Source organism: Ursus americanus, chromosome X, assembly GCF_024610735.1.
Source record: "Ursus americanus isolate L20-20 chromosome X, mUrsAme1.1.p, whole genome shotgun sequence".
In the NCBI taxonomy this organism is placed as follows: Eukaryota; Metazoa; Chordata; class Mammalia; order Carnivora; family Ursidae; genus Ursus; species Ursus americanus.
In genome coordinates this window covers 110,611,295-110,630,967 of record NC_142164.1, presented here as the reverse complement: position 1 = coordinate 110,630,967, position 19,673 = coordinate 110,611,295, and positions in this window count along the sequence as shown.

Genomic DNA, 19,673 nt, shown 5'->3' with positions numbered 1-19,673 from the left:
TTTTGAGTCTTCCCTTTCATTAATCTCCCTGGCTTTCTCTTTCTCTCCTTCTATCCTGTTCAGAGCTTTTTTCATCCACTGGATTACTTACGTTCGTCATTCCAGCACTTCCTACCTGAGCAGGAGCCTGGTCACCATATGGGGAGTTTGGTGAGAGCTAAAGTTAGAAAGCTAGGTTACTCTTCTTTTAAGATACTTGCAGTATGTCAAAAAATCATCTGAAGGTTTTGAGTTGCTTGCCATTGAATTTCTAAAACCCACCAGCTATTTTCTCAGAATATTGGCTTGAGGCACATGCTGTTTATGACAATTCATTATTCCTAATATAATGCAGAAAAGAGATATCGATTAAAGGTCAAAATCACGCACATTGCGTAGTCACTTTTCACAATCCAAGATGTGGAACCATGAACTTGATGAATTCTGGGTGTCGCTGACATGCTTCAGGAAACCAAGTGGCTGCTTCATGGATATTTCTTCAGTCTTCAATCTTTCTTGCTAGCTGACTGTGACAGTTTCATACAGGGCAAGAATATCCTTTTTTAATGTGTTTCCTTCAATCCCCAAGAATATAAATGAGCTGATGATTAGAGCTCTGAAGCCTACAGGATTCCTTACCACTCTAATATGTTTCTGAGATTTGAGCTATTTATTTTGCCAGCTCAGTGTTTCTCCAGTACCAGGAAGAAATCTAGCAAGAGTAGGAGTCCTATGATATTCTTCACTTGGGTACGGCTGTAGAGAGGATAGAATAGAAGCCAACACGCAACCAACTTGTCTTAAGTAATAATAACAATAAAAAGAGGGACGCCTCGGTGGCTCAGTCAGTTAAGCATCTCTTCGACTCAGGTCATGGTCCTGGGGTCCTGGAGTCCTGGGTGGAGCCCTGTGTCGGGCTCCCTGCTCAGTGGGGAGACTGCTTCTCCCTCTCCCTCCCCCTCCCTCTGCTTGTGCTCTCTCTCTCTCTAGCTTGCTCGCTCAAAGAAATAAATAAAATCTTTTAAAAAGTTTTTTAATAATAAATAATAATGATGCTAATAAAAAGAAAATTTTTTTACTTCAACAAAAAGTAATAATGTGCTCTTAGGGGAAATAAGCAAAATTATTTCAGAACTTGACTAAGGTATGTGACTGGCATTTTAAAAAGCATTAGGCAAGGGATTTTATGGGTGCATTTGAGTTGATTGTACTTTTGTATGGGACAGTAATATGTATGAGACAAAGAGAAGATCATTTCTCCATTGAAAGCCATTGACCTAGGGGAAACATTTTTATTGACAACCCACAAGTATACTGGGTGCCTAGGTGGCTCAGTTGGTTAAGTGTCTGACTCTTGATTTTGGCTCAGGTCATGATTTTGGCTCAGGTCATGAGGGCTGTAAGTTCAAGCCCCATGCTGGGCTCCACTCTGGGCATGGGGCCTACTTAAAAATAAGTAAATAAATATTTTACTATGAAAATTTCAAATATACACATGATTAGCCACACATTGCCACATATCCATCATCCAGTATCAACAACAATTGTAGTTTTTCCAGTCTTTCAACTTCTTTCAAAAGTAAGAAATAATTGAGTTGTATCTTATAGAGGTTCTATTCAGTGTCTTGCCTAGTCATTGCTACTCCTTATGGACCTTAAGACATCTCATCTTAGTTTCAATAGATTTTCTTACCTCTTACATCCCCTAGATGATAGGCCATTCTGCCATGTTCCCTCCTCTCCACTTCAAAATGTCTGTCTGTGTCAGAATTCTGCTCTATTTCTCCCATTTTCTCTTTTTATTTCTTCCTGATGCAGAAAAATAGAATTTATCCTTGTGAAATTAAACCTCCACTTGAGTATTTTGGTCATATCTGTCTCCTCCAAAATCTTGCCCTATTAATTTTCCCTCTTCCATTTTCTATCTTTACTCTTTCTCTTGGCTCCATTCTCTCTGCCAATAAACACACTCAGATCTCCAAATTCAAAGGGCAGAGCTACTGGGAACATCTTTTGAAATAATCTTTCCCCCTAAACTAGCCCTGACTCAAACCTTCCTATTTATGGTTATTCTTTTTTCCACCTAGACTTTTTTTTTTTTTTTTTTAAGATTTTATTTATTTATTTGACAGAGAGAGAGACAGCCAGCGAGAGAGGGAACACAAGCAGGGGGGAGTGGGAGAGGAAGAAGCAGGCTCCCAGCAGAGGAGCCTGACGTGGGGCTCGATCCTGTAACACCAGAATCACGCCCTGAGCCGAAGGCAGACGCTTAACCGCTGTGCCACCCAGGTGCCCCTTTTCCACCTAGACTTAAAGTCTGGGAAAATTCTTGATTTCTTCTTCTTTTTCCTCCAGCCAGGCTCTAAGAATCCATATTCCTTCATTGACTTTGCATCTGCCCTAGAGTAGGAGGTTGTATTTTCCATTGTTGACCACAACAATGTCTCCCATCCCACATGCTATACTTACAGTGTGACCTTGATACTCCTCTTATTGTGTGGTAGGGTCTATGTCCCTTCCCCCTGAATCAGGTGAACCTTTGTGACTTCCTTAACCATTAAAGTATGGCAGAAGTGACATTATGTGACTTCTGGGATAGACCATAAATGTGCCCTCTGCTTTCCTCTTGCTCTCTTAGAGCCCAGCTACCATGCTGTGAAGAAGCTCAGATTTGTCCACACGGACAGACCACATGAAGAGGCTGTGTGTAAGTGTTTCAGCTAATAACCAGCCTCAGCTACCAGGCATAGAAGTGAGGAAACCTTCAAGATAAATGGAGTTCCCTGTCATGGAGTCACCCAGATTTGAAACTTCCCCAGCTGAGGTCCCAGACATTTTAGAGCAGAGACACAAGCTGTCCCTACGATCCCCTGTTCAAACTTCTGACCTACAGAATCAGTGAATATAATAAATTGCTGTTTTTTGCAAGTTTTCAGGTGTGTCACCCTGCCATAGCGCTGGAATACTCAGCCTCTCCTTCCTCAGTATGCTAGTTCTAGTACACGTATGCATCCTCTTGGCCTGATTTCTGGACTAGGCTTTTTTGCCCTGAAGGATCTCTTCAGCAGATTCAATGCTGCCTCCATGCCTTGCCTGAACAGAGGGCTTTCCTGTTTTTAAAATACTTGTCTGTCACATTTTTCATTTGCTCTCCAATAGTAGAGAATTAGTATATTCTAATTATTTTGCAGATAAGGAACTGAGATTTAAGTAAAGAGAGGTTTAATAGTGTCTCAAAGTAGCTTATAGAGCTATGACTTGAGCTATACTAGGGGATTTACTCTAGAATGCAGAGTGACTCAAACTTATTTTCCCACAGAATCCTTTCTGGAAACACCTATTAGCATTTGAAGGACACTGGTTTCCCAATGAGCATGGTTTGGGAAATTCCCTTCTAGTCCAGTTTCTTCTTTTTATGGATCAGGCTTGGGAGATTCCATTTCCGAGAGATAATTAAATAAAAGATTCAAAAGAGACAACTGGAGTGCAGGGTTATTCTGCCAAGTCTTTGTAGCTTACTATATGTGGTGAGAATTTTTGTATGCGTATACCTTTGTAATATTTCTATCAGCCTGGCTTTTGGTGTTCCAGATGAGAGAGGAAAAGATGTATTTGGAGGTGTCAATGCCCCTTAGCCAAAGACCACTGGAAGCACACTTAGTTAAATAAGTTGCGTTTATCTCATTGCAGGGAACCATGGGGTGCCCTCACTAAGAGAGTGTTAGAATATATTCTAGGATTTGGGCGTTAGTTGCTGAGTCAGGGGGGAGTCTAAGGAAGCAGAAGTTTAGATTGGATGCTGTCAGCAAGCAAGGGTACTTTTATGATTAGGTGTTTTGTGGATGGCACCGTGACCTTGTTCTTGTGCCCAATCAAAATTATGAAGTGGTCTTGTTTTGTTTCATTTCATCATGATATCAGAGTAACCTTGTTTGAGACTGGTGTTCTGTCAGTTTGTTTATATCCAACAGGAAAAAAAAACCAAAAACAAAAAACAACCAGCCTGGCTGTATTAGATGAGTGTGTAAAAATATTGAGGTCTAATCGTGAATATCAGATTAGTTTTGGATATCAGAGGTTTTTTTCTTTTTCTTTTTCAGAGGTCATTTTTCTTAATCATCTTAGGTATTAAAGAGCAAAGCAGATCTCTTTGTCTGAGGCTAAGACTTATCCAGGGGAGCATGACTTGGTGTAGGGTGGGGTCTTTACTGCTGGGTAATAGGAGACAACTAAAGCAAAGAAACAACCAGATGGCCAACAGACTTTCTAAGTAGTATCCAATTCTTTTTTTTTTTTTTTTTAAGTAGACTCCACACCCAGCGTGGAGCCCAACAGTGGAGCTTGAACTCACAACCCTGAGATCAAGTCCTGAGCTGAGATCAAGAGCCAGATGTTTAACTGAGCCATCTAGGCACCCCAGTATCTGATTCTTATTATGTAATCTTCAATAGAATAAAAGAGGCTGTTTAAAAAAAAAAAACAATCATTCTAACCAATGTCTTTTAGAATTCTGAACCTTTTTTTAAAAAAGATTATATTTATTTTTTTGAGAGAGCTTGCACGCAAGTGGGGGAGGGAGAGAATCCCAAGCAGACTTGGTGCTGAGTGTAGAGCCCTACGCAGGGCTCGATTCCATGACCTGGAGATCATGACCTTAGCCAAAACCAAGAGTCAGAAGCTTAACTGACTGAGCTACCCAGGTGCCCCAGAATTCTGAACCTTTCAATCACTGCCTTAAAAGAAACGTCTCCTGATTTGGGCCAAGAACACTCAAGAGGCATACTCACAGAATTGCATTAGAATGGAGAGAGGACATCTGTGAACTTAAAACCTGGCTCATAAAGCAACATTTGCCCATTTTACACAACCGGTTAGCATTAGATTGAGGACTAGATTTAAGGCCTATGGCCCCTATTTCAGTGCTATTAAATTCCCAGTGCCTAGGACATGGCCTGGCACAGAGTACACATCCAGGGAATGGTTATTGAATGGATAGATGAATTCATCATAGATATTTGGTTTGGAAATGGACTGGTCAAAGGTGACAGTGAAATTGATCACCATTTAACTGGCTGAATTTGGCCTCCTGGCTTGCCCTGCCCTGTACCTGCCATTCTCAGCTTAGCCCTTCTATCCAGGACTCTTAGTCTTCAAAAGAAAGCATGAGCTTGAGTAGTTCCTATTTCTTCTATAGTCTTGGATCTGTGTCTGAGACAAACCAAAGTTCATTGTATTGGTTCTCCAGCAATAGGTCTCAGCAATAATCAGTAATCAAAGAAAACCCTTTGAAGGTCCTTTAATAGAGAGGTGAGTTTTCTAAATATAAAAACGTTACATTTGTTTTTCAACATCAATCAAATTGGCACTCATGTACATAGGTGTTGACGTTATTCATAATGTTATGTTGGCATCTAGCACCAATTGTTTTTGTCCCTTCATGGTCCTTTTCTTTTTTTAAGATATTATTTATTTATTTGACAGAGAGAGAGAGAGCACAAGCAGGGGAGAGTCAGCAGGGAGCCTGATGTAGGGCTCAATTCTGGGACCCTGAGATCATGACCTGAGCTGAGGCAGATGCTTGCTTAACCAACTGAGCCACCCAGGCGCCCCTTTCTTCATGGTCCTTAATAGGTATGTTTTTTTTGGAAGTGGTTAATCACATTTTAAATTGTTACTTCAGAACTCATAAAATCTGATAATCATTTGTGTATTTGATGATTCATCGCCAGTGTTTTTGAAGGATAATAAGACTGCGGAAGGGAAATGCGTATTTTCTCCTTACAGCAGTGTAGCTCATAATTAATTGATCATCATTTCCTATTAGTGAGGTATCTTTGATCCTGCTAATTGAAAATGAGACTTTTCCCTTAAGTACAGAATAAAAGCAGTATTAAACTGTTTAGTCTTTGTCCACTTAAGGGCCAGCTGAGTTTATAGGAACGATTAATCAAAAAGTTTAAACTGATTTTTTAACAATTTGCTGGCCACTACTGGTTGGGAAAACCTCTTACTTAGCAGAATGGCTTTCCTAATAGCAGAGAAGTAATTGCAAAGAGGTTGAGGGGGCACAAGAGAAGGGGACCACAAGATATGATGAACCTTATCGCCAGCGTCATCATCACACAAGCATGATGCTTCCACATAATTATTACTATCTTCCCAGAAGTCCTGTGAGAGGTAATTTTTATTCCCATTTTACAGATAGGGACATCAGGGCTACAGGGTGTTTAGAAATTCACCCAACATAAGTGGCATAACCAAAGTATAAATGCAAATTTTGGACTCTAAATGCTATGTTAGATCCAGCACTCTTTTTCCTTTATCATTTGGCCCTGTGATCTGATTAATGTCAAAAGAAAATATGAACAATGCTAGAATATGAGCAGGAGTAGACAAATGCCCAGAATCAGTGTAACTCGCCATCACAATTCTGGATGTGATTGTTATGCTGACACTTATATTGGAAAGACAATGTAACTTGTAGAGTTGATTGGTAAAATGTTCTTCGAGTTGAGTGACTGGATATTGTGAAGTGATAGTGACAAGTTATTGTTTTGGACTCTACAAATTTCCTATAAGACTGGAATAGTCTTTTTTTTTTTTTTTTTTTAAGATTTTATTTGTTTAAGATAGAGCAAGAGGGAGAGCACAAGCAGGGTGAGGGGCAGAGGGAGAGGGACAGATCCTCCACTGAGCGGGGAGCTCAACAAGGGGCTCGACCCTGAGATCATGACCTGAGCCAAAGTCAGATGCTTCACCGACTGAGCCACCCAGGTGCCCCAAGGCTGGAATACTCTTAACAATGGAATACTTAAGTAGATAGTTTTAGAAACAAGAAATCCGCCGTTTTCCTCAAATTATTTCTTTTTCTACTAAAATGTTACATGTCTTTATTCTGCTTAGAAGCAGCAAAAAGTATTCTGCCAGAATACAATTTGTTACAGTGTCATAGATGCATGATCAAGTGTGTAAAGGATGCTGCTGAGCCTTGCCTTTTTACAAACTTAGTGTAGACATCAACATACCGGCGAGAAAAGGAAAGTGCCTAAACTAGGGGCCGGGAAACTTTTCCTCTAGAGGGCCAGACAGTAAATATTTTAGGCTTTGTGAGTCACATGGTTGTTTTTGGTTTTTTTTTCCGCTTTTCAACTCTGCTTTTGGAGAGCTAAAGTAGTCATAGATAATACAGAAACAAATGGGCATGGTTGTGTTCCAATAAAACTTTGTTTATGGACATTGAAATTCACCTTCGATATAATTTTCCTGTTTCATGAAATGTTATCCTCCTTTTGATTTTTTTCAACCGTTAAAAAATGTGTAAAACCATTCTTCACTCACAGGTTGTACACAAACATGCAGCAGGCTGGATTTGGCGTGTGGGCCACAGTTTGCAAACTCCTGGTCTAATTAGTACAGAATGGCTGTAAGGGGTGAAGAAGGAGTTGTGGGTTTAACTGGGAGAGGGGAAAAAGACATTAGGATGAAAACATGCCCGACTTCAGGCTTAGGGAGGGAGAGAGGGGAGAAAGCTCTTCAGAGCGGGCTGACACCTCTTCTCTGCCACAGTAATGAGCAATGCCTGTTGCTCTGAGGAATCATTCTGAATAGATTCGCTCAGAATGACTCACTGGCTTGAACAAAGCTGGGGACGATTTTCTGCCTTTTATTCAAAGGGAGTAATTGGCCCACCTGCATCTCTTAAATTAAGATTGCCAGAGCTCAGGTCTTTAAGCCTCTTAACATGGTTTACTTCTTACACCTTTTATCAGCATAGAAGAATAGCTGCTTTTCTCATCTTTTCTTGTCAAACCCTGTTCCAAATGTACAAGGCACTTTATCCACATGATGTTTCATGGCTATTTCCAGGCCTAGATCACAGAAACACAAAAAGCTATAGAAAATTTAAATGGCCCCCTGTTTACCTGTTGTGGGCAGCCTTTGGCAAGACATAGTTACTCTGGAGTTTCAGAAATGTGATTTGAATTTCTTGTCTGCCTTCCTCCCTGCCTTTTTTTTTTTTTTTCTTAACTGAGAAATAAGTTATATATGGGAAATTCATTCTTTTTGGTATATAGGTCTATGAAATTTGACAAATGCTTGTAACCACCATGACCTGTTACATTTAGGAGTTACGTAACTACCATGACAAGCAAGATACACAACATTTCCATTGACCTAAAAAATTCCCTGGTGCCCTTTTGTAATTATTCTGTACCCTAACCCCAGTCCCTGGTAAACATTTATCTGTTTTCTGTCCCTACAGTTTTATCTTTTCCAGAATGGCATGTAAATGGAATCATACAGGATATAGCCTTTGGCGTCTGGCTTCTTTCATTTGGCATAATGCAGTTGATAGTCATCCATGTCGTTATATGTTTTATCAGTAGTTTGTTCCGTTTTATTCTAAGTAGATTTCATTATATGAGTGTATCAGTTTGTTTCTGTTTTCTCCAGTGGGGAATATTTGGGTTGTTTCCAGTTTTTAGTGATTATGAATAAGACCAATATAAACATTTAGGTAAGATTTTTGTGTGAACATAAGTTTGTGTTGCTCTTGGGTAAATTCCTAGAAGTGAGATTGCTGAGTTGTGTGTTCAGTGTGTGTTTAACTTTAAGAAACTGCCACACTGTCTTCCATGCCACTTTGCATGCCCTCCAGCGGGGTATGAGAGTTCTAGTTGCTCTGCATCCTTGCCAGTGCTTGATATAATTAGTTTTTGTTCTCCAGTTTTGGGCATTCAGTAGGTGTATAGTAGTATCTCCTTGTGGTGTAATTTGCATGTTTAAATGACTGACAATGTTGAGTATCTTTTCATATGCTTATTTGCTACCCCTGTATCTTTAGTGAAGTCTTCAAATTCTTGGCCCATTTTTAAAAAAATATTTATTTATTTGAGAGAGAGAGAGTGTGCGAACGTGTGTGTGTGTGTGCACACACACAAGTTGGGGGAAGGGCAGAGGGAGAGATCTTCAAGCAGACTCCCACTGAGCTGGTGCCCCCCCCCACCCCTTGGCCCATTTTTTAATTGGGTTGTTTGTTTTCTGACTATTGAGGTTTTTGTTTTGTTTTGTTTTGTTTTTTTGTAAAGTAAGCTCTACACCAATGTGGGGCTTGAACTCATGACCCTGAGATCAAGAGTTGCATGCTATACCGACTGAGCCAGCCAGATGCCCCCTTACTGTTGAGTTTTGAGAAGTTTTAATACTCTAGGAACAAGTTCTTCATCAGATATATGTTTTAGAAATATCTTTTCCCAGTCTATGGCTTGTCTTTTTACTTTCTTAATAGTACCTTTTGCAGAGCAAAAAATAATAATAATTTTGATGAAGTTCCATGACACCCCAGTAACCAGGAGCACATATAGTGCCCAAATCTTGGTTATGAAAAAGTCATTCTCCAGAAAAGGGAACCAGGACTCCTTAGACAAATGACTGATTCCAGGTCTGGGGCAGGGAAAATACAGGAAACTTCTTGTGGTATCAGAAAGTAAAGTGCTAAAAAATCATGGCAATGGGTTGAAAGGACATGTGAGTCAACTTAAAGAAGCGCTCAGTGGCCAAATCTGAGAAAATATGAGCAACAAAACAAATAATGATAGTAATGGGTTATAACCTATAGAATAAGATAAATAGCCATGAATCCATACTGACATAAGTAATTAAATGAAGGAGAAGAAAAAGTTCTTTTTTTGATGAAATTTTAATAATAAATATGGAAAGAATGATGGAAATTGAAACTCACCATTTGGCAAAAGCTACAGTAATAATTGTTTTAAGCAAGAATTAATAATGGATATTAAAATTAGTGGAGAAAAGTTTAAGCGGATATAGTATGTGAATTATACTTCAATAAAGCTGTTTAAAAAAACCTTTTGTTATGGAAACTTTGGAACACACACAAATACAATCATATGCAAGTACTCATCACCCAGCTTCAAAAACAAACAAACAAACAAGTTTAACCAGAAATAAGATATTTGTGTAGTTGAAGTGTATCTTTCCCCAAATATTTAGTAATTACAAAGGGAAAAATAATACTTTACGGTGGAGAAACCGAGGCAGACACCACCTTAACCAAATTAACCTCCTTGGTAATGGGTTTAATTGACATCATGTGCCTCCTGATAGGATGCACTGAGAAGGGCACAGCATCACTTCTATGGTTTTCTTGCCCAAAATGCACAATTTAGCCATGAAGAACCATCATTTAAACTCAAATTGAGGAACTTTGAATAATCTAACTGACAAGTCCTTTTCAAAGGTGTCAAAATCATGAAAGGCAAAGAAAGATTGATAAACCATCTCAGATTAGAGACAACTAAGGAGTCATGAGAACTAAATCTCGTGGAGGATCCTGGATGGGGTCCTGGCCCAGGAAAAGGATATCAGTGGGACAACAACAATATAATGAAATCCAAAAAAAGTTTGTAGTTTAGTTAATAATATTATTCCAATGTTAATTTCTTAGTTTTGAGAAATTACTATGGTTAAGTAAGATGTAACATTCAGGGAAACTGGATGAAAGCTATATGAGAGCTCTCCGTATTATCTTTGCAACTTTCTGTAAATCTAAAATTATTTAAAAAGAAAAGGAAAAAAAAACAGTGGAAAAAATAAGCCAAAAACTTTAAAAATAGCTACACATTGGAAGAAGGAGGAAACCAGGTAGAGGAGATAGGGATAGAAATCGGATTTTCTGATATAATATGTTTTATAGATTTGACTTTGGAATCATGTCAATACTTTACATAACTCTAAACAAAATTAAATTTAAAAAGAATTTCCTAAAAGTGAGAAGGCAAAATAAAACAAACAAGTCCAAAGGTATAATAAGTCAGTGGCAAAAGTACAGAGACAAGAAATATTACAATTGACTTTAAAACCACAGTGATTTGACTGTATGTTCCTTTTTTTTTTCTCAGAGAGAGAGTGTGTGCCCTGGGGCGGGGGGGGGGGTGGGCGGCGGCAGGGACAGAGGGAGAATGAGACTCCCAAGCAGGCTCCTCGCCCAGTGTGGAGCCTGACGTGGGGCTCGATCCCACAACCCTGAGATCACAACCTGAGCTGAAATCAAGAGTCAGATGCTTAGGGGCGCCTGGGTGGCACAGCGGTTAAGCGTCTGCCTTCGGCTCAGGGCGTGATCCCGGCGTTATGGGATCGAGCCCCACATCAGGCTCTTCCACTAGGAGCCTGCTTCTTCCTCTCCCACTCCCCCTGCTTGTGTTCCCTCTCTCGCTGGCTGTCTCTATCTCTGTCAAATAAATAAATAAAATCTTTAAAAAAAAAAAAAAAGAGTCAGATGCTTAACCAACCAAGCCACCCACGCACCCCTTGACTGTATAATGGGATATACCCCCTATGGACAAAAAAGGTAAAAATTTAGTTGTATCTTATGAGCCAGAGCTGGGCCATATAGCAACCCAAAGTTGCAAAGGAAATATGTGAAAGCACTTGACATTTCACTCTCTGTACTGTGAGGCAGCAAGGGAGAATGGGGCTGGGAATGGCTTTAGGACAGCCAATCAACAGTGCCAGCTTAGTATCTACTTGGGGCCACTTCCTCTCAATTTCTCCTCCCCTTGGATTAGGGTAGGCAGTCTTTCCCACCAACAGATAAAATGGTGGTGGCGGCAGTGCTTCTGCCTCAAGTGTTCTGCCATCTTACTGAGGCTGGCATTGCTGCCATGACCATCTCTTCTCTGACCAATGCAGGAAAAATTCCAAGTTTGTTACCAGTGGTTACTCATCTCTGGTCTCTAGGCTAACAGTTGGAACCCTGCTGCCATCACTTATTTTTATGCTGAAGAAAATGGTAACCATGCTTAGAGGCTCTTGCATTTTGTAACAAGACTTGTGATTTTAAAAGAAAGAGTAATGGAAGCCTAAATTCTGGAAAGATGCATGATGCGTAAATTCAGTCATCATTATGCAAATGTATATTCACATAATAAATCCAGAGATGGCTGACTATATTTTAGAAATATTATAGGCCAATTATTTTGACATCCTGCAGGAGGTAGATAAATTATGAAATATATGTTATAGTATATATAGTAGCTTATTAACAAGATGTCTTTTGCTAGAAAATATTTTAGCAGAGAAACCATCCATCAGCACATTTCCAACTCTCTCCTCCTCCTTTGACTTCACAGGAATATTTGGTAGCATGAAAAAAAGGGAGAAAGCCTTGGGTGTTTAGGTAGAGGCTTTAGGTAGTTTCATAAGCCTTGTCTCATTTGATACTTATAATAATCAGTGAAATATTTGAACCCTACCTTATTTTCCCATTTTATAGATTAACAAACTAATGATTTAAGATCAACTGGGATGCAAATTTGGATTACAGCCATATATCTAATTAGTGTCTTTTCTACTGTAACATTTCTACCCTTCTTTCACTTTTCACTTTTCAGATTGAGATAGTTTGGGGTAATCCAGCGCCCTCAGATGAGTGACCAGGCACACACAGGGGCCCTAGGATTATTGGTGCCATATCAACAGAGTGTAACGCTAAAGATAAAAAGTGCGTTTTTAGCTAATGCCTGGGTGGAAAAATGCTCAGTAGACAAAAAGCAAACCTCCCAAGACCTCTGCTATCACTTCCAGCATTCACTGGGGTGGCTCTGGGGACAGTTTCTATATTCAGAAATGCACACTAATGGCAAAGTGTCAGGGTGTCAAGGTAGTGCAAGTGTCAGGAAATCACTGATTTCTTGGGTGACATAAGACAAATTATTTCACCTGTCTAGGCCTCAGAGTGGATTTATTTCTCAGGGTCCTACATAGTTCTAATATTTCATAATTCCTTGCTTGGACTTGCAATGAAGACAGGGAAAGTTCTAAACCAGGGGAATGTTAAGAGCTGTTTATGCCATAGATTTCTTCCTGGACGTATGGGCCTCACCTGCAGAGTTTAAAGACTGACAAGAGAATTTTCAACCCCCATTAGCAATGGCAGAGTACAGGAAAGCTGAATTAGTGACGATAATAGCCTTGCTGGGAATTTTAAATGATGCACTTAGTGCTTTCTCTGTTGGACTCTCTGAAGCTTCATGGGTAGTTTTATAAGAGCACGGAGTGACATGGTGGAATTTGCTACCTAAGGACAAAGCTGGGGGTGGGTAGGAGAACAATACTGACAGTCATGATAGCCTGGTGGTAGCAGTTCTCAATTCTGGCCATATATTAAGAATCACTTTTAGGGGCACCTGGGTGGCACAGTTGTTAAGCATCTGCCTTCGGCTCAGGGCGTGATCCCGGCGTTCTGGGATGGAGCCCCACATCAGGCTTCTCCGCTATGAGCCTGCTTCTTCCTCTCCCACTCCCCCTGCTTGTGTTCCCTCTCTCACTGGCTGTCTCTCTCTGTCAAATAAATAAAATCTTAAAAAAAAAATCACTTATAATTTTAAGATTTTACAGGTTATTTGTAACTGAGATTTAAAATAAATTAATAAATATACACACACAGAGCAAAAATCTTAAGTAAACAACATAGTGAATTTTTACATATGTATCCACTTCTGTTACCATTACCCAGGTCAAGATATATATCATTCCCAGCACCTCAGAAGAACACCTCCCATTCATCACCTTCCCCCAAGGGTTAACACTCTTCTGTCCTCTATCACCATAAATGAATCCTGCCTATTTTTGAACTTCATATAAATAGAATCAGAGTAAATAGTCTCGTACCTGCCTTATTGCACTCAATGTTATGAGTGAGATTTACTCATGCTATTGCATCAGAGCTGTGCTCTTTTCCATTGCTGTGTAGTATTCCATGAAATGCATCTACTACATTTGTCCATTCTACTATACATGTACATTTAGGTTGTTTCCAATTTCTGTGTTACTATAAATGAAGCTGCCTTGAACATTCTTGCACATGTCTTTTGGTGGACATGAGCACTCATTTCAGTGAAGTGTATACCTTGGAGTGAATTTTCGAGATCATAGGGCAGATGTATGTTTACTCTATAAGGAACTGCCAAACAGTACTCCAAAGTGGTTGTACCTCCACTAATTGCCTCAGAATCTCTGAGAGTGGGGCCGTATCTGAATGATAGGTATCATTCAGAATCTCACTTGGTGGTTCTGACACACAGTGGAAATGAGAGCCTCTCTGGCCCAGCCTTAATGCCCAGACCTGTATCCTCGTTATCCTCAAAGCAACAAAGAGACATTCCGTTTATTATCCAAAAGCAAAGGAATTATTCCTTGTCCATAGATCTGGGAAGGAGCTGAGATTTGTCTTCTGGGGTTTGCCTTGTTTGCTTTTATTATACTTTGTGAGGATTACATTAACCATCTTACTCCTCCCCAAATCCTTGAACACAGGAATGGAAGGCTTTGTCCTATGCAAATGGGATTTTATGCATCAGGAAATATGAAGTATGAGGATGAGGCAAAGAGCTCTTTCAGGGCTCTTGACAGCATCTGACCACATTGGTAACCACAGTTTTCTCACACTACAGAAACTCACCTCCTTCTAAATTAGAGGCATTTCTCTACCTAATTAGGCTGAGGGACTATCATTATCTTTTCCATCTGTCAGCACTTTGAATTGACGTCACTGAAAAGACATTTTACAAGCAACATGGCCCATTTAGTAATAGTTCATCTGAATTAATAGGAAAAGCTAATGTTTATTTAATAGTTCCTATGGGCAAGGCACCCTGGTATGTGCATCCATTATTTCTCAAAACAAGCCAACAAGCTTCAGGAGCTATTATCAAGCCCATTTGACAGATGAGGAAACTGAGGCTTGGAGAGCTTAAGTAACTTGCCCACATTCATGTGCTGATATATTATGGAGCTGGTATTCAAACCCTTGCATTCTGACTTCAGAGTTGGAACTCTTAGTCACTAATTTCACCACCTGTACTTAACCAGTCTGAGGGTTTGAGAGCTATTTATGGCCTGGAATATGAAAAACAGACTATAGACCTCTCTGAGTTACAGGTCTTCTGGAAAGAAAATCCCAAATAATGGTGGTCTCTTGAATAGTGGAATAGAATGAATGACTGGAGGGCCGAACTTAGCCTTTATATCTCCTTAAAGAGTACCAGTCAGCTGGATGATTATTCAGGAAAGGAGAAGAAAGCAAAAGGGAGCAGAAAAAGCAATAGGAGGGTTACACAACTTTCCTTCTCATCTCTACTCTATGTAGATGATCTTAACCACAACTGCAACTAAAACTCTAAATGGGAATGAATCCAGAAGAATTCTAAGCCACTCCCAACTGCTTATTTGATCCCTTTACTTGGATGTCTTACGGGAACCCCAGATGTAACATTGTCCAAAAGTGGAATTTTTTTACTTCTTTCTCTTCTCCCCCACAATCTGTTCCTCTTACAACATTCTTTGCTCAGTAAATGTCACCTCCACCCACCATTACTTATGCCCCAAAGTGGAGTAACCTAGCCATTCCCCTTTGCCTTCTCCCAGCTTACACCATCACTAAGTCCTGTTGATTCTGCTCCAAAATACATCCCACCTGCCTGTGCTTGAGTCTTGGCTCTCCCACTGGGGACAAATCTCTTAAACTCTCTGTCCCTCAGTTTTCTCATCCATAACGGGGTGCTAATAGTGCCTACCAGATAGGTTGTTGTAAGGCAAGCTAGCAACTATGATTATTCTCTCTCTCAAAACCACACACTAGGGGCGCCTGGGTAGCGCAGTCGTTAAGCGTCTGCCTTTGGCACAGGGTGTGATCCTGGCGTTTCGGGATCAAGTCCCACATCAGGCTCCTCCGCTGGGAGCCTGCTTCTTCCTCTCCCACTCCCCCTGCTGTGTTCCCTCTCTTGCTGGCTGTCTCTCTGTCACATAAATAAATAAAATCTTTAAAAAAAAAACAACAACCACACACTAGTTTCAGACACAATTCTTTCTTCCCTGGATTTCTGTAAGCACCTTCTAACTGGTTTCCCTACAACCATTGGTGTCTTTTGGACCTGTCTTCTAAAGCTGTGGTTCTCAATTGCAGCACTTCTGCCCCCCCCCACCCCCAGGGACACTTAGACATGTTTGGAGACATTTTCGTTTGTCACAGTAGGGGAGGAGGGTGCTCCTGGCATCTGGTGGGTACAGGCCAGGACTGCTGCTAAACACCCTGCAGTGCACAGGACAGCCCCCACAACAAAGAATGATCTGGCCCTGGATGACAATAATACCCACGTGGAGAAACCCTGCTCTAAAGTGATCTTTGTGAAGCAAATCAAGTCACGCCGTGCCCCTGCTTCTATCTATCCAGTAACTCTCCACAGCTCTTGGCCGAAGCCCATACACTTCGCATGCACCCCCAGCTCCTGTGATCTGGCTTTAGCCCACTCCTCCAGCCTCATCTCACACCACTCTGACCCATTTACTCTGGTCCAGCTGCGTTGGTGTTCCACTAGTTCCCAAGTAGACTGGGTGCTTTACTGCCATAAAATCCTCAAATCGGCTCCTTCTGCTGCCAGGGCCTCTGTTTGCCCTCTGTCTGGGTCCCCATCCTGCCCTTTTCTGGCTTTCCTGAGAATCGGTGGAAGACAGCCCCTGAGGTGGAGTGATCAGTTGTGCTTACCAGGTAGTGAGCAGCGTGCTCCGTGAGCTCCTCTACCCCTTGCCTCCAGTGCCAGAGTGTACGTGAAGTGGCACTTCTCTTCTGGGGCCTTTACTCTGAAGTGCTTATGGAAGGTTCCTCTAAGGAGAAGAGGGTGAAGCAGAGGGCTAGACTTCCCTGGAAGGCCCTGCCTGGAGAGGGTGAACAGGAAGTCTCTTGGATAAATCAGTTCTTCAGACTAGTCTCAGAGTCTTATGAAAAAAGTTAAATTAGTTGCCAATATTTAAAGGTCCAGAACATTACCGTGGACATCAGAATTGCATTTATCTCTTTTACTGGAAAATCAGGGAGTGCATGATTACATCCTCATGAGGCGACACTCAGCAAGTCCTGGTTCTGGATTCCCTTTCGATGGAGCTTCCACAGCCCTTACTTGGCTTCCTTACCTGCCCACCCTTAGCTAGCTGTCCTGTGTCTAAACCCCTGTGTCAGTCTAGAGCCCTCTTGTGCTGGAGGACTTTGTGGGGCTGTCAGTCCATGCCATGGAGCCCTTACTACCTATGCTTAGGAAGAATATAAACAGACCAGAGCCAGAGCCCACATCTTCTGCTTTTTGGAGTGTTCTGTGTCTCCCTCCTGGCTGGGGTTAATTTCCTGGGCCCTGTTAGGAAGACACTCTGTGCTTCTGTTTCTACTTGAAGTCACCGTGAGACTAATTTGAGACTGGCTGGAAAGTACATTCATTCTGCTACCTCAGCCTGGGTGTGCATACCTGCCCAGGATAGCTTGGCCAGTCATTTTCAGAACTGCCTGGGTCTCATGAAGACCCATTTGTTGGGATTGCAAATTACAGTGTCTTAGTCAGTTTGGACAGCTCTAACAGAATACCATAGACTCTGTGGCTTAGACAAAAACATGTATTTCTCACATTTCTGGATGTGGAAGTCCAAGATCAGCATGCCAGTATGGTCTTGTTCTTGGTGAGGGCCCTCTTCCTAGTTTATAGGTGGCTGCCTTCTTGCTGTGTGCTCACATGGTAGAGAGAGAGAGAGTGCACTCTGGTCTCTTCATCTCCTTATCAAGGCATCAATCTCATCATGGAGGCTCCACCCTCATGACATCATCTAAACCTAATTTCATCTCAAAGGCCCCACCTCCAAATACTATCACATTGGAGATTAGGGTTTCAACATGTGAATTTGGGGGACACACATTCAGTGTATAGCACACAGCATCAATATTTCTAGCAAATATTAGTGGTCACCAGCTATGTATCCCTAAATTGACTCCAAGGGTCAAATAACCTTAGTTTCTCTGGCTTGTAGATTCTTGACCTCCAGAATAATTTTAATACTGCATTCTGCTTGGTGGCAGCAGAATGTGGCTGGGACCCCACAGCTGCACAGCTTGAGTAAATGTGGGGCTCTTCCCGCTGTGTTCTCAGTTCCAGGCTGGACTTCCACAGGGTCCCCACCATCTCCATGGCTAATTCATGTCAGTCATCTTGATTCTGCCCTGAACTTACCAGAGTTCAAGGTTCCTCTGCCTGTTTTTTTGTTTTGTTTTGTTTTTAAATCCATATATGGGCTGGTTAGCATGGAGATTTAATCCAGCTTTGGGGCTCTCATAGAGGAAGACTTTCAGCTGCCTCCTGAACTTTCCATTATCTCAGCAGCTCTTAGCTGACTTTCTCTTACCCCTCATCCCCGCTTATTCTCCCCTCATTGCTTCTCCCTTCACCTCCCAAGTTCTCCAACAAGGGGCAGGCTTTCTGAGTCTTCCACTGTTTGCAGCTTCGCTAGGAATTCTTGCGAGAAAAATTTTCTTCATCTCATCCATTGTTTGGAAAGACAAATAGTACAGAAAGTGACATTACCTTTCAGCACGTGTATCAAGTCTTACTAAAAATCACTGACTTGTATCAAACTACAGATTTCATCAGTTCCAAAGCATACATTTTCCTCCTACATTTTAACATCTGCGAAACTGAGATGTCTTTATGCCTGCTAGTGGGTCATGATTTAATTGTCAGCGTGGTTTTCTCTCCTAGTGGAATAATAGTTGTGTGTCTTCGAGTTAACAACATCTTAGATTTGCTGAACTATACCTAACTATAGTTAGTTATAACTATAGTGAGCATCTTGCTTAGAAGATGTTTTCTTGAGACAGAAATAAAAGGGTGGATGCCTGAAGGCTGTGTAGGGATGAAATGTGGGAAAGGGCTCGGGGTCCAGAGAGAAGCAGTAATATTCACAGGGCACCTGGGTGGGAAGAGAATGGCCTGTCCAACAAATCAAAAGTGGTTAAGGAAGGCAGGAGTGCAGAGAGCAGAGAGGATAATGAGCCACTTAATGTGAGGATTGCACAGAAATATCTGTGGAAAGTGCTTGGGACTTATAGGCACTCTGTAAATGGTACTTTGGTTTGTTTTCTGGACAAATGAATGAGGAAATTTATGATATTTTATCAGTTCTCTGCCATTCTTTTTTCCCCCCACATTTTAACACCTCTGAAATCGGGATGCATTTTACAGCTAAGGTGTTTCATCATTTAATTGGCAGCATTTCCCCCCATAAATGGTATCTTAGAGTTGATGAAACATGGTATATAAAATCAATTGTTAAAAGTGACACACTGTCCCTCTGTTCCTGAGTTCTTTTTTTAAAAAATATTTATTTATTTGAGAGGGAGAGAGAGAATGTGAGCACATGAGTGAGGAGGAGGGGCAGAGGGAGGAGAAGCAGACTCCCCACTGAGTAGGGAGCCCAGGTCCTAGGACCTAGAGATCATGACCTGAGCCAAAGGCAGATACTTAACCAACTGAGCCAACCAGGCATCCCTGTTCCTGAGTTCTTAACCTGAATTCCTGATCTCTCACAAATTCTGATGTGTATACTTGGAACTTTTTTGACTGCTTTTCTTAATCCAGGCTTAGATTATGCATCTCATGGACTGATCTCTTTGTGCCTCAACCCTTGATGTCCATGAGATCCTGTGGGGCTGACCTGAATGTCAGTTTGAGCTTTTCTAAACCTGTGTGGAAAGGAACAGATGAGCACTTGAGAGAATGAAAGTTCATACAAGTATTCATTTATAGTTTCTTCTTCAAATTCCAGGCTTTAATAATTCATCCATTTGGGGTGCCTGGGTG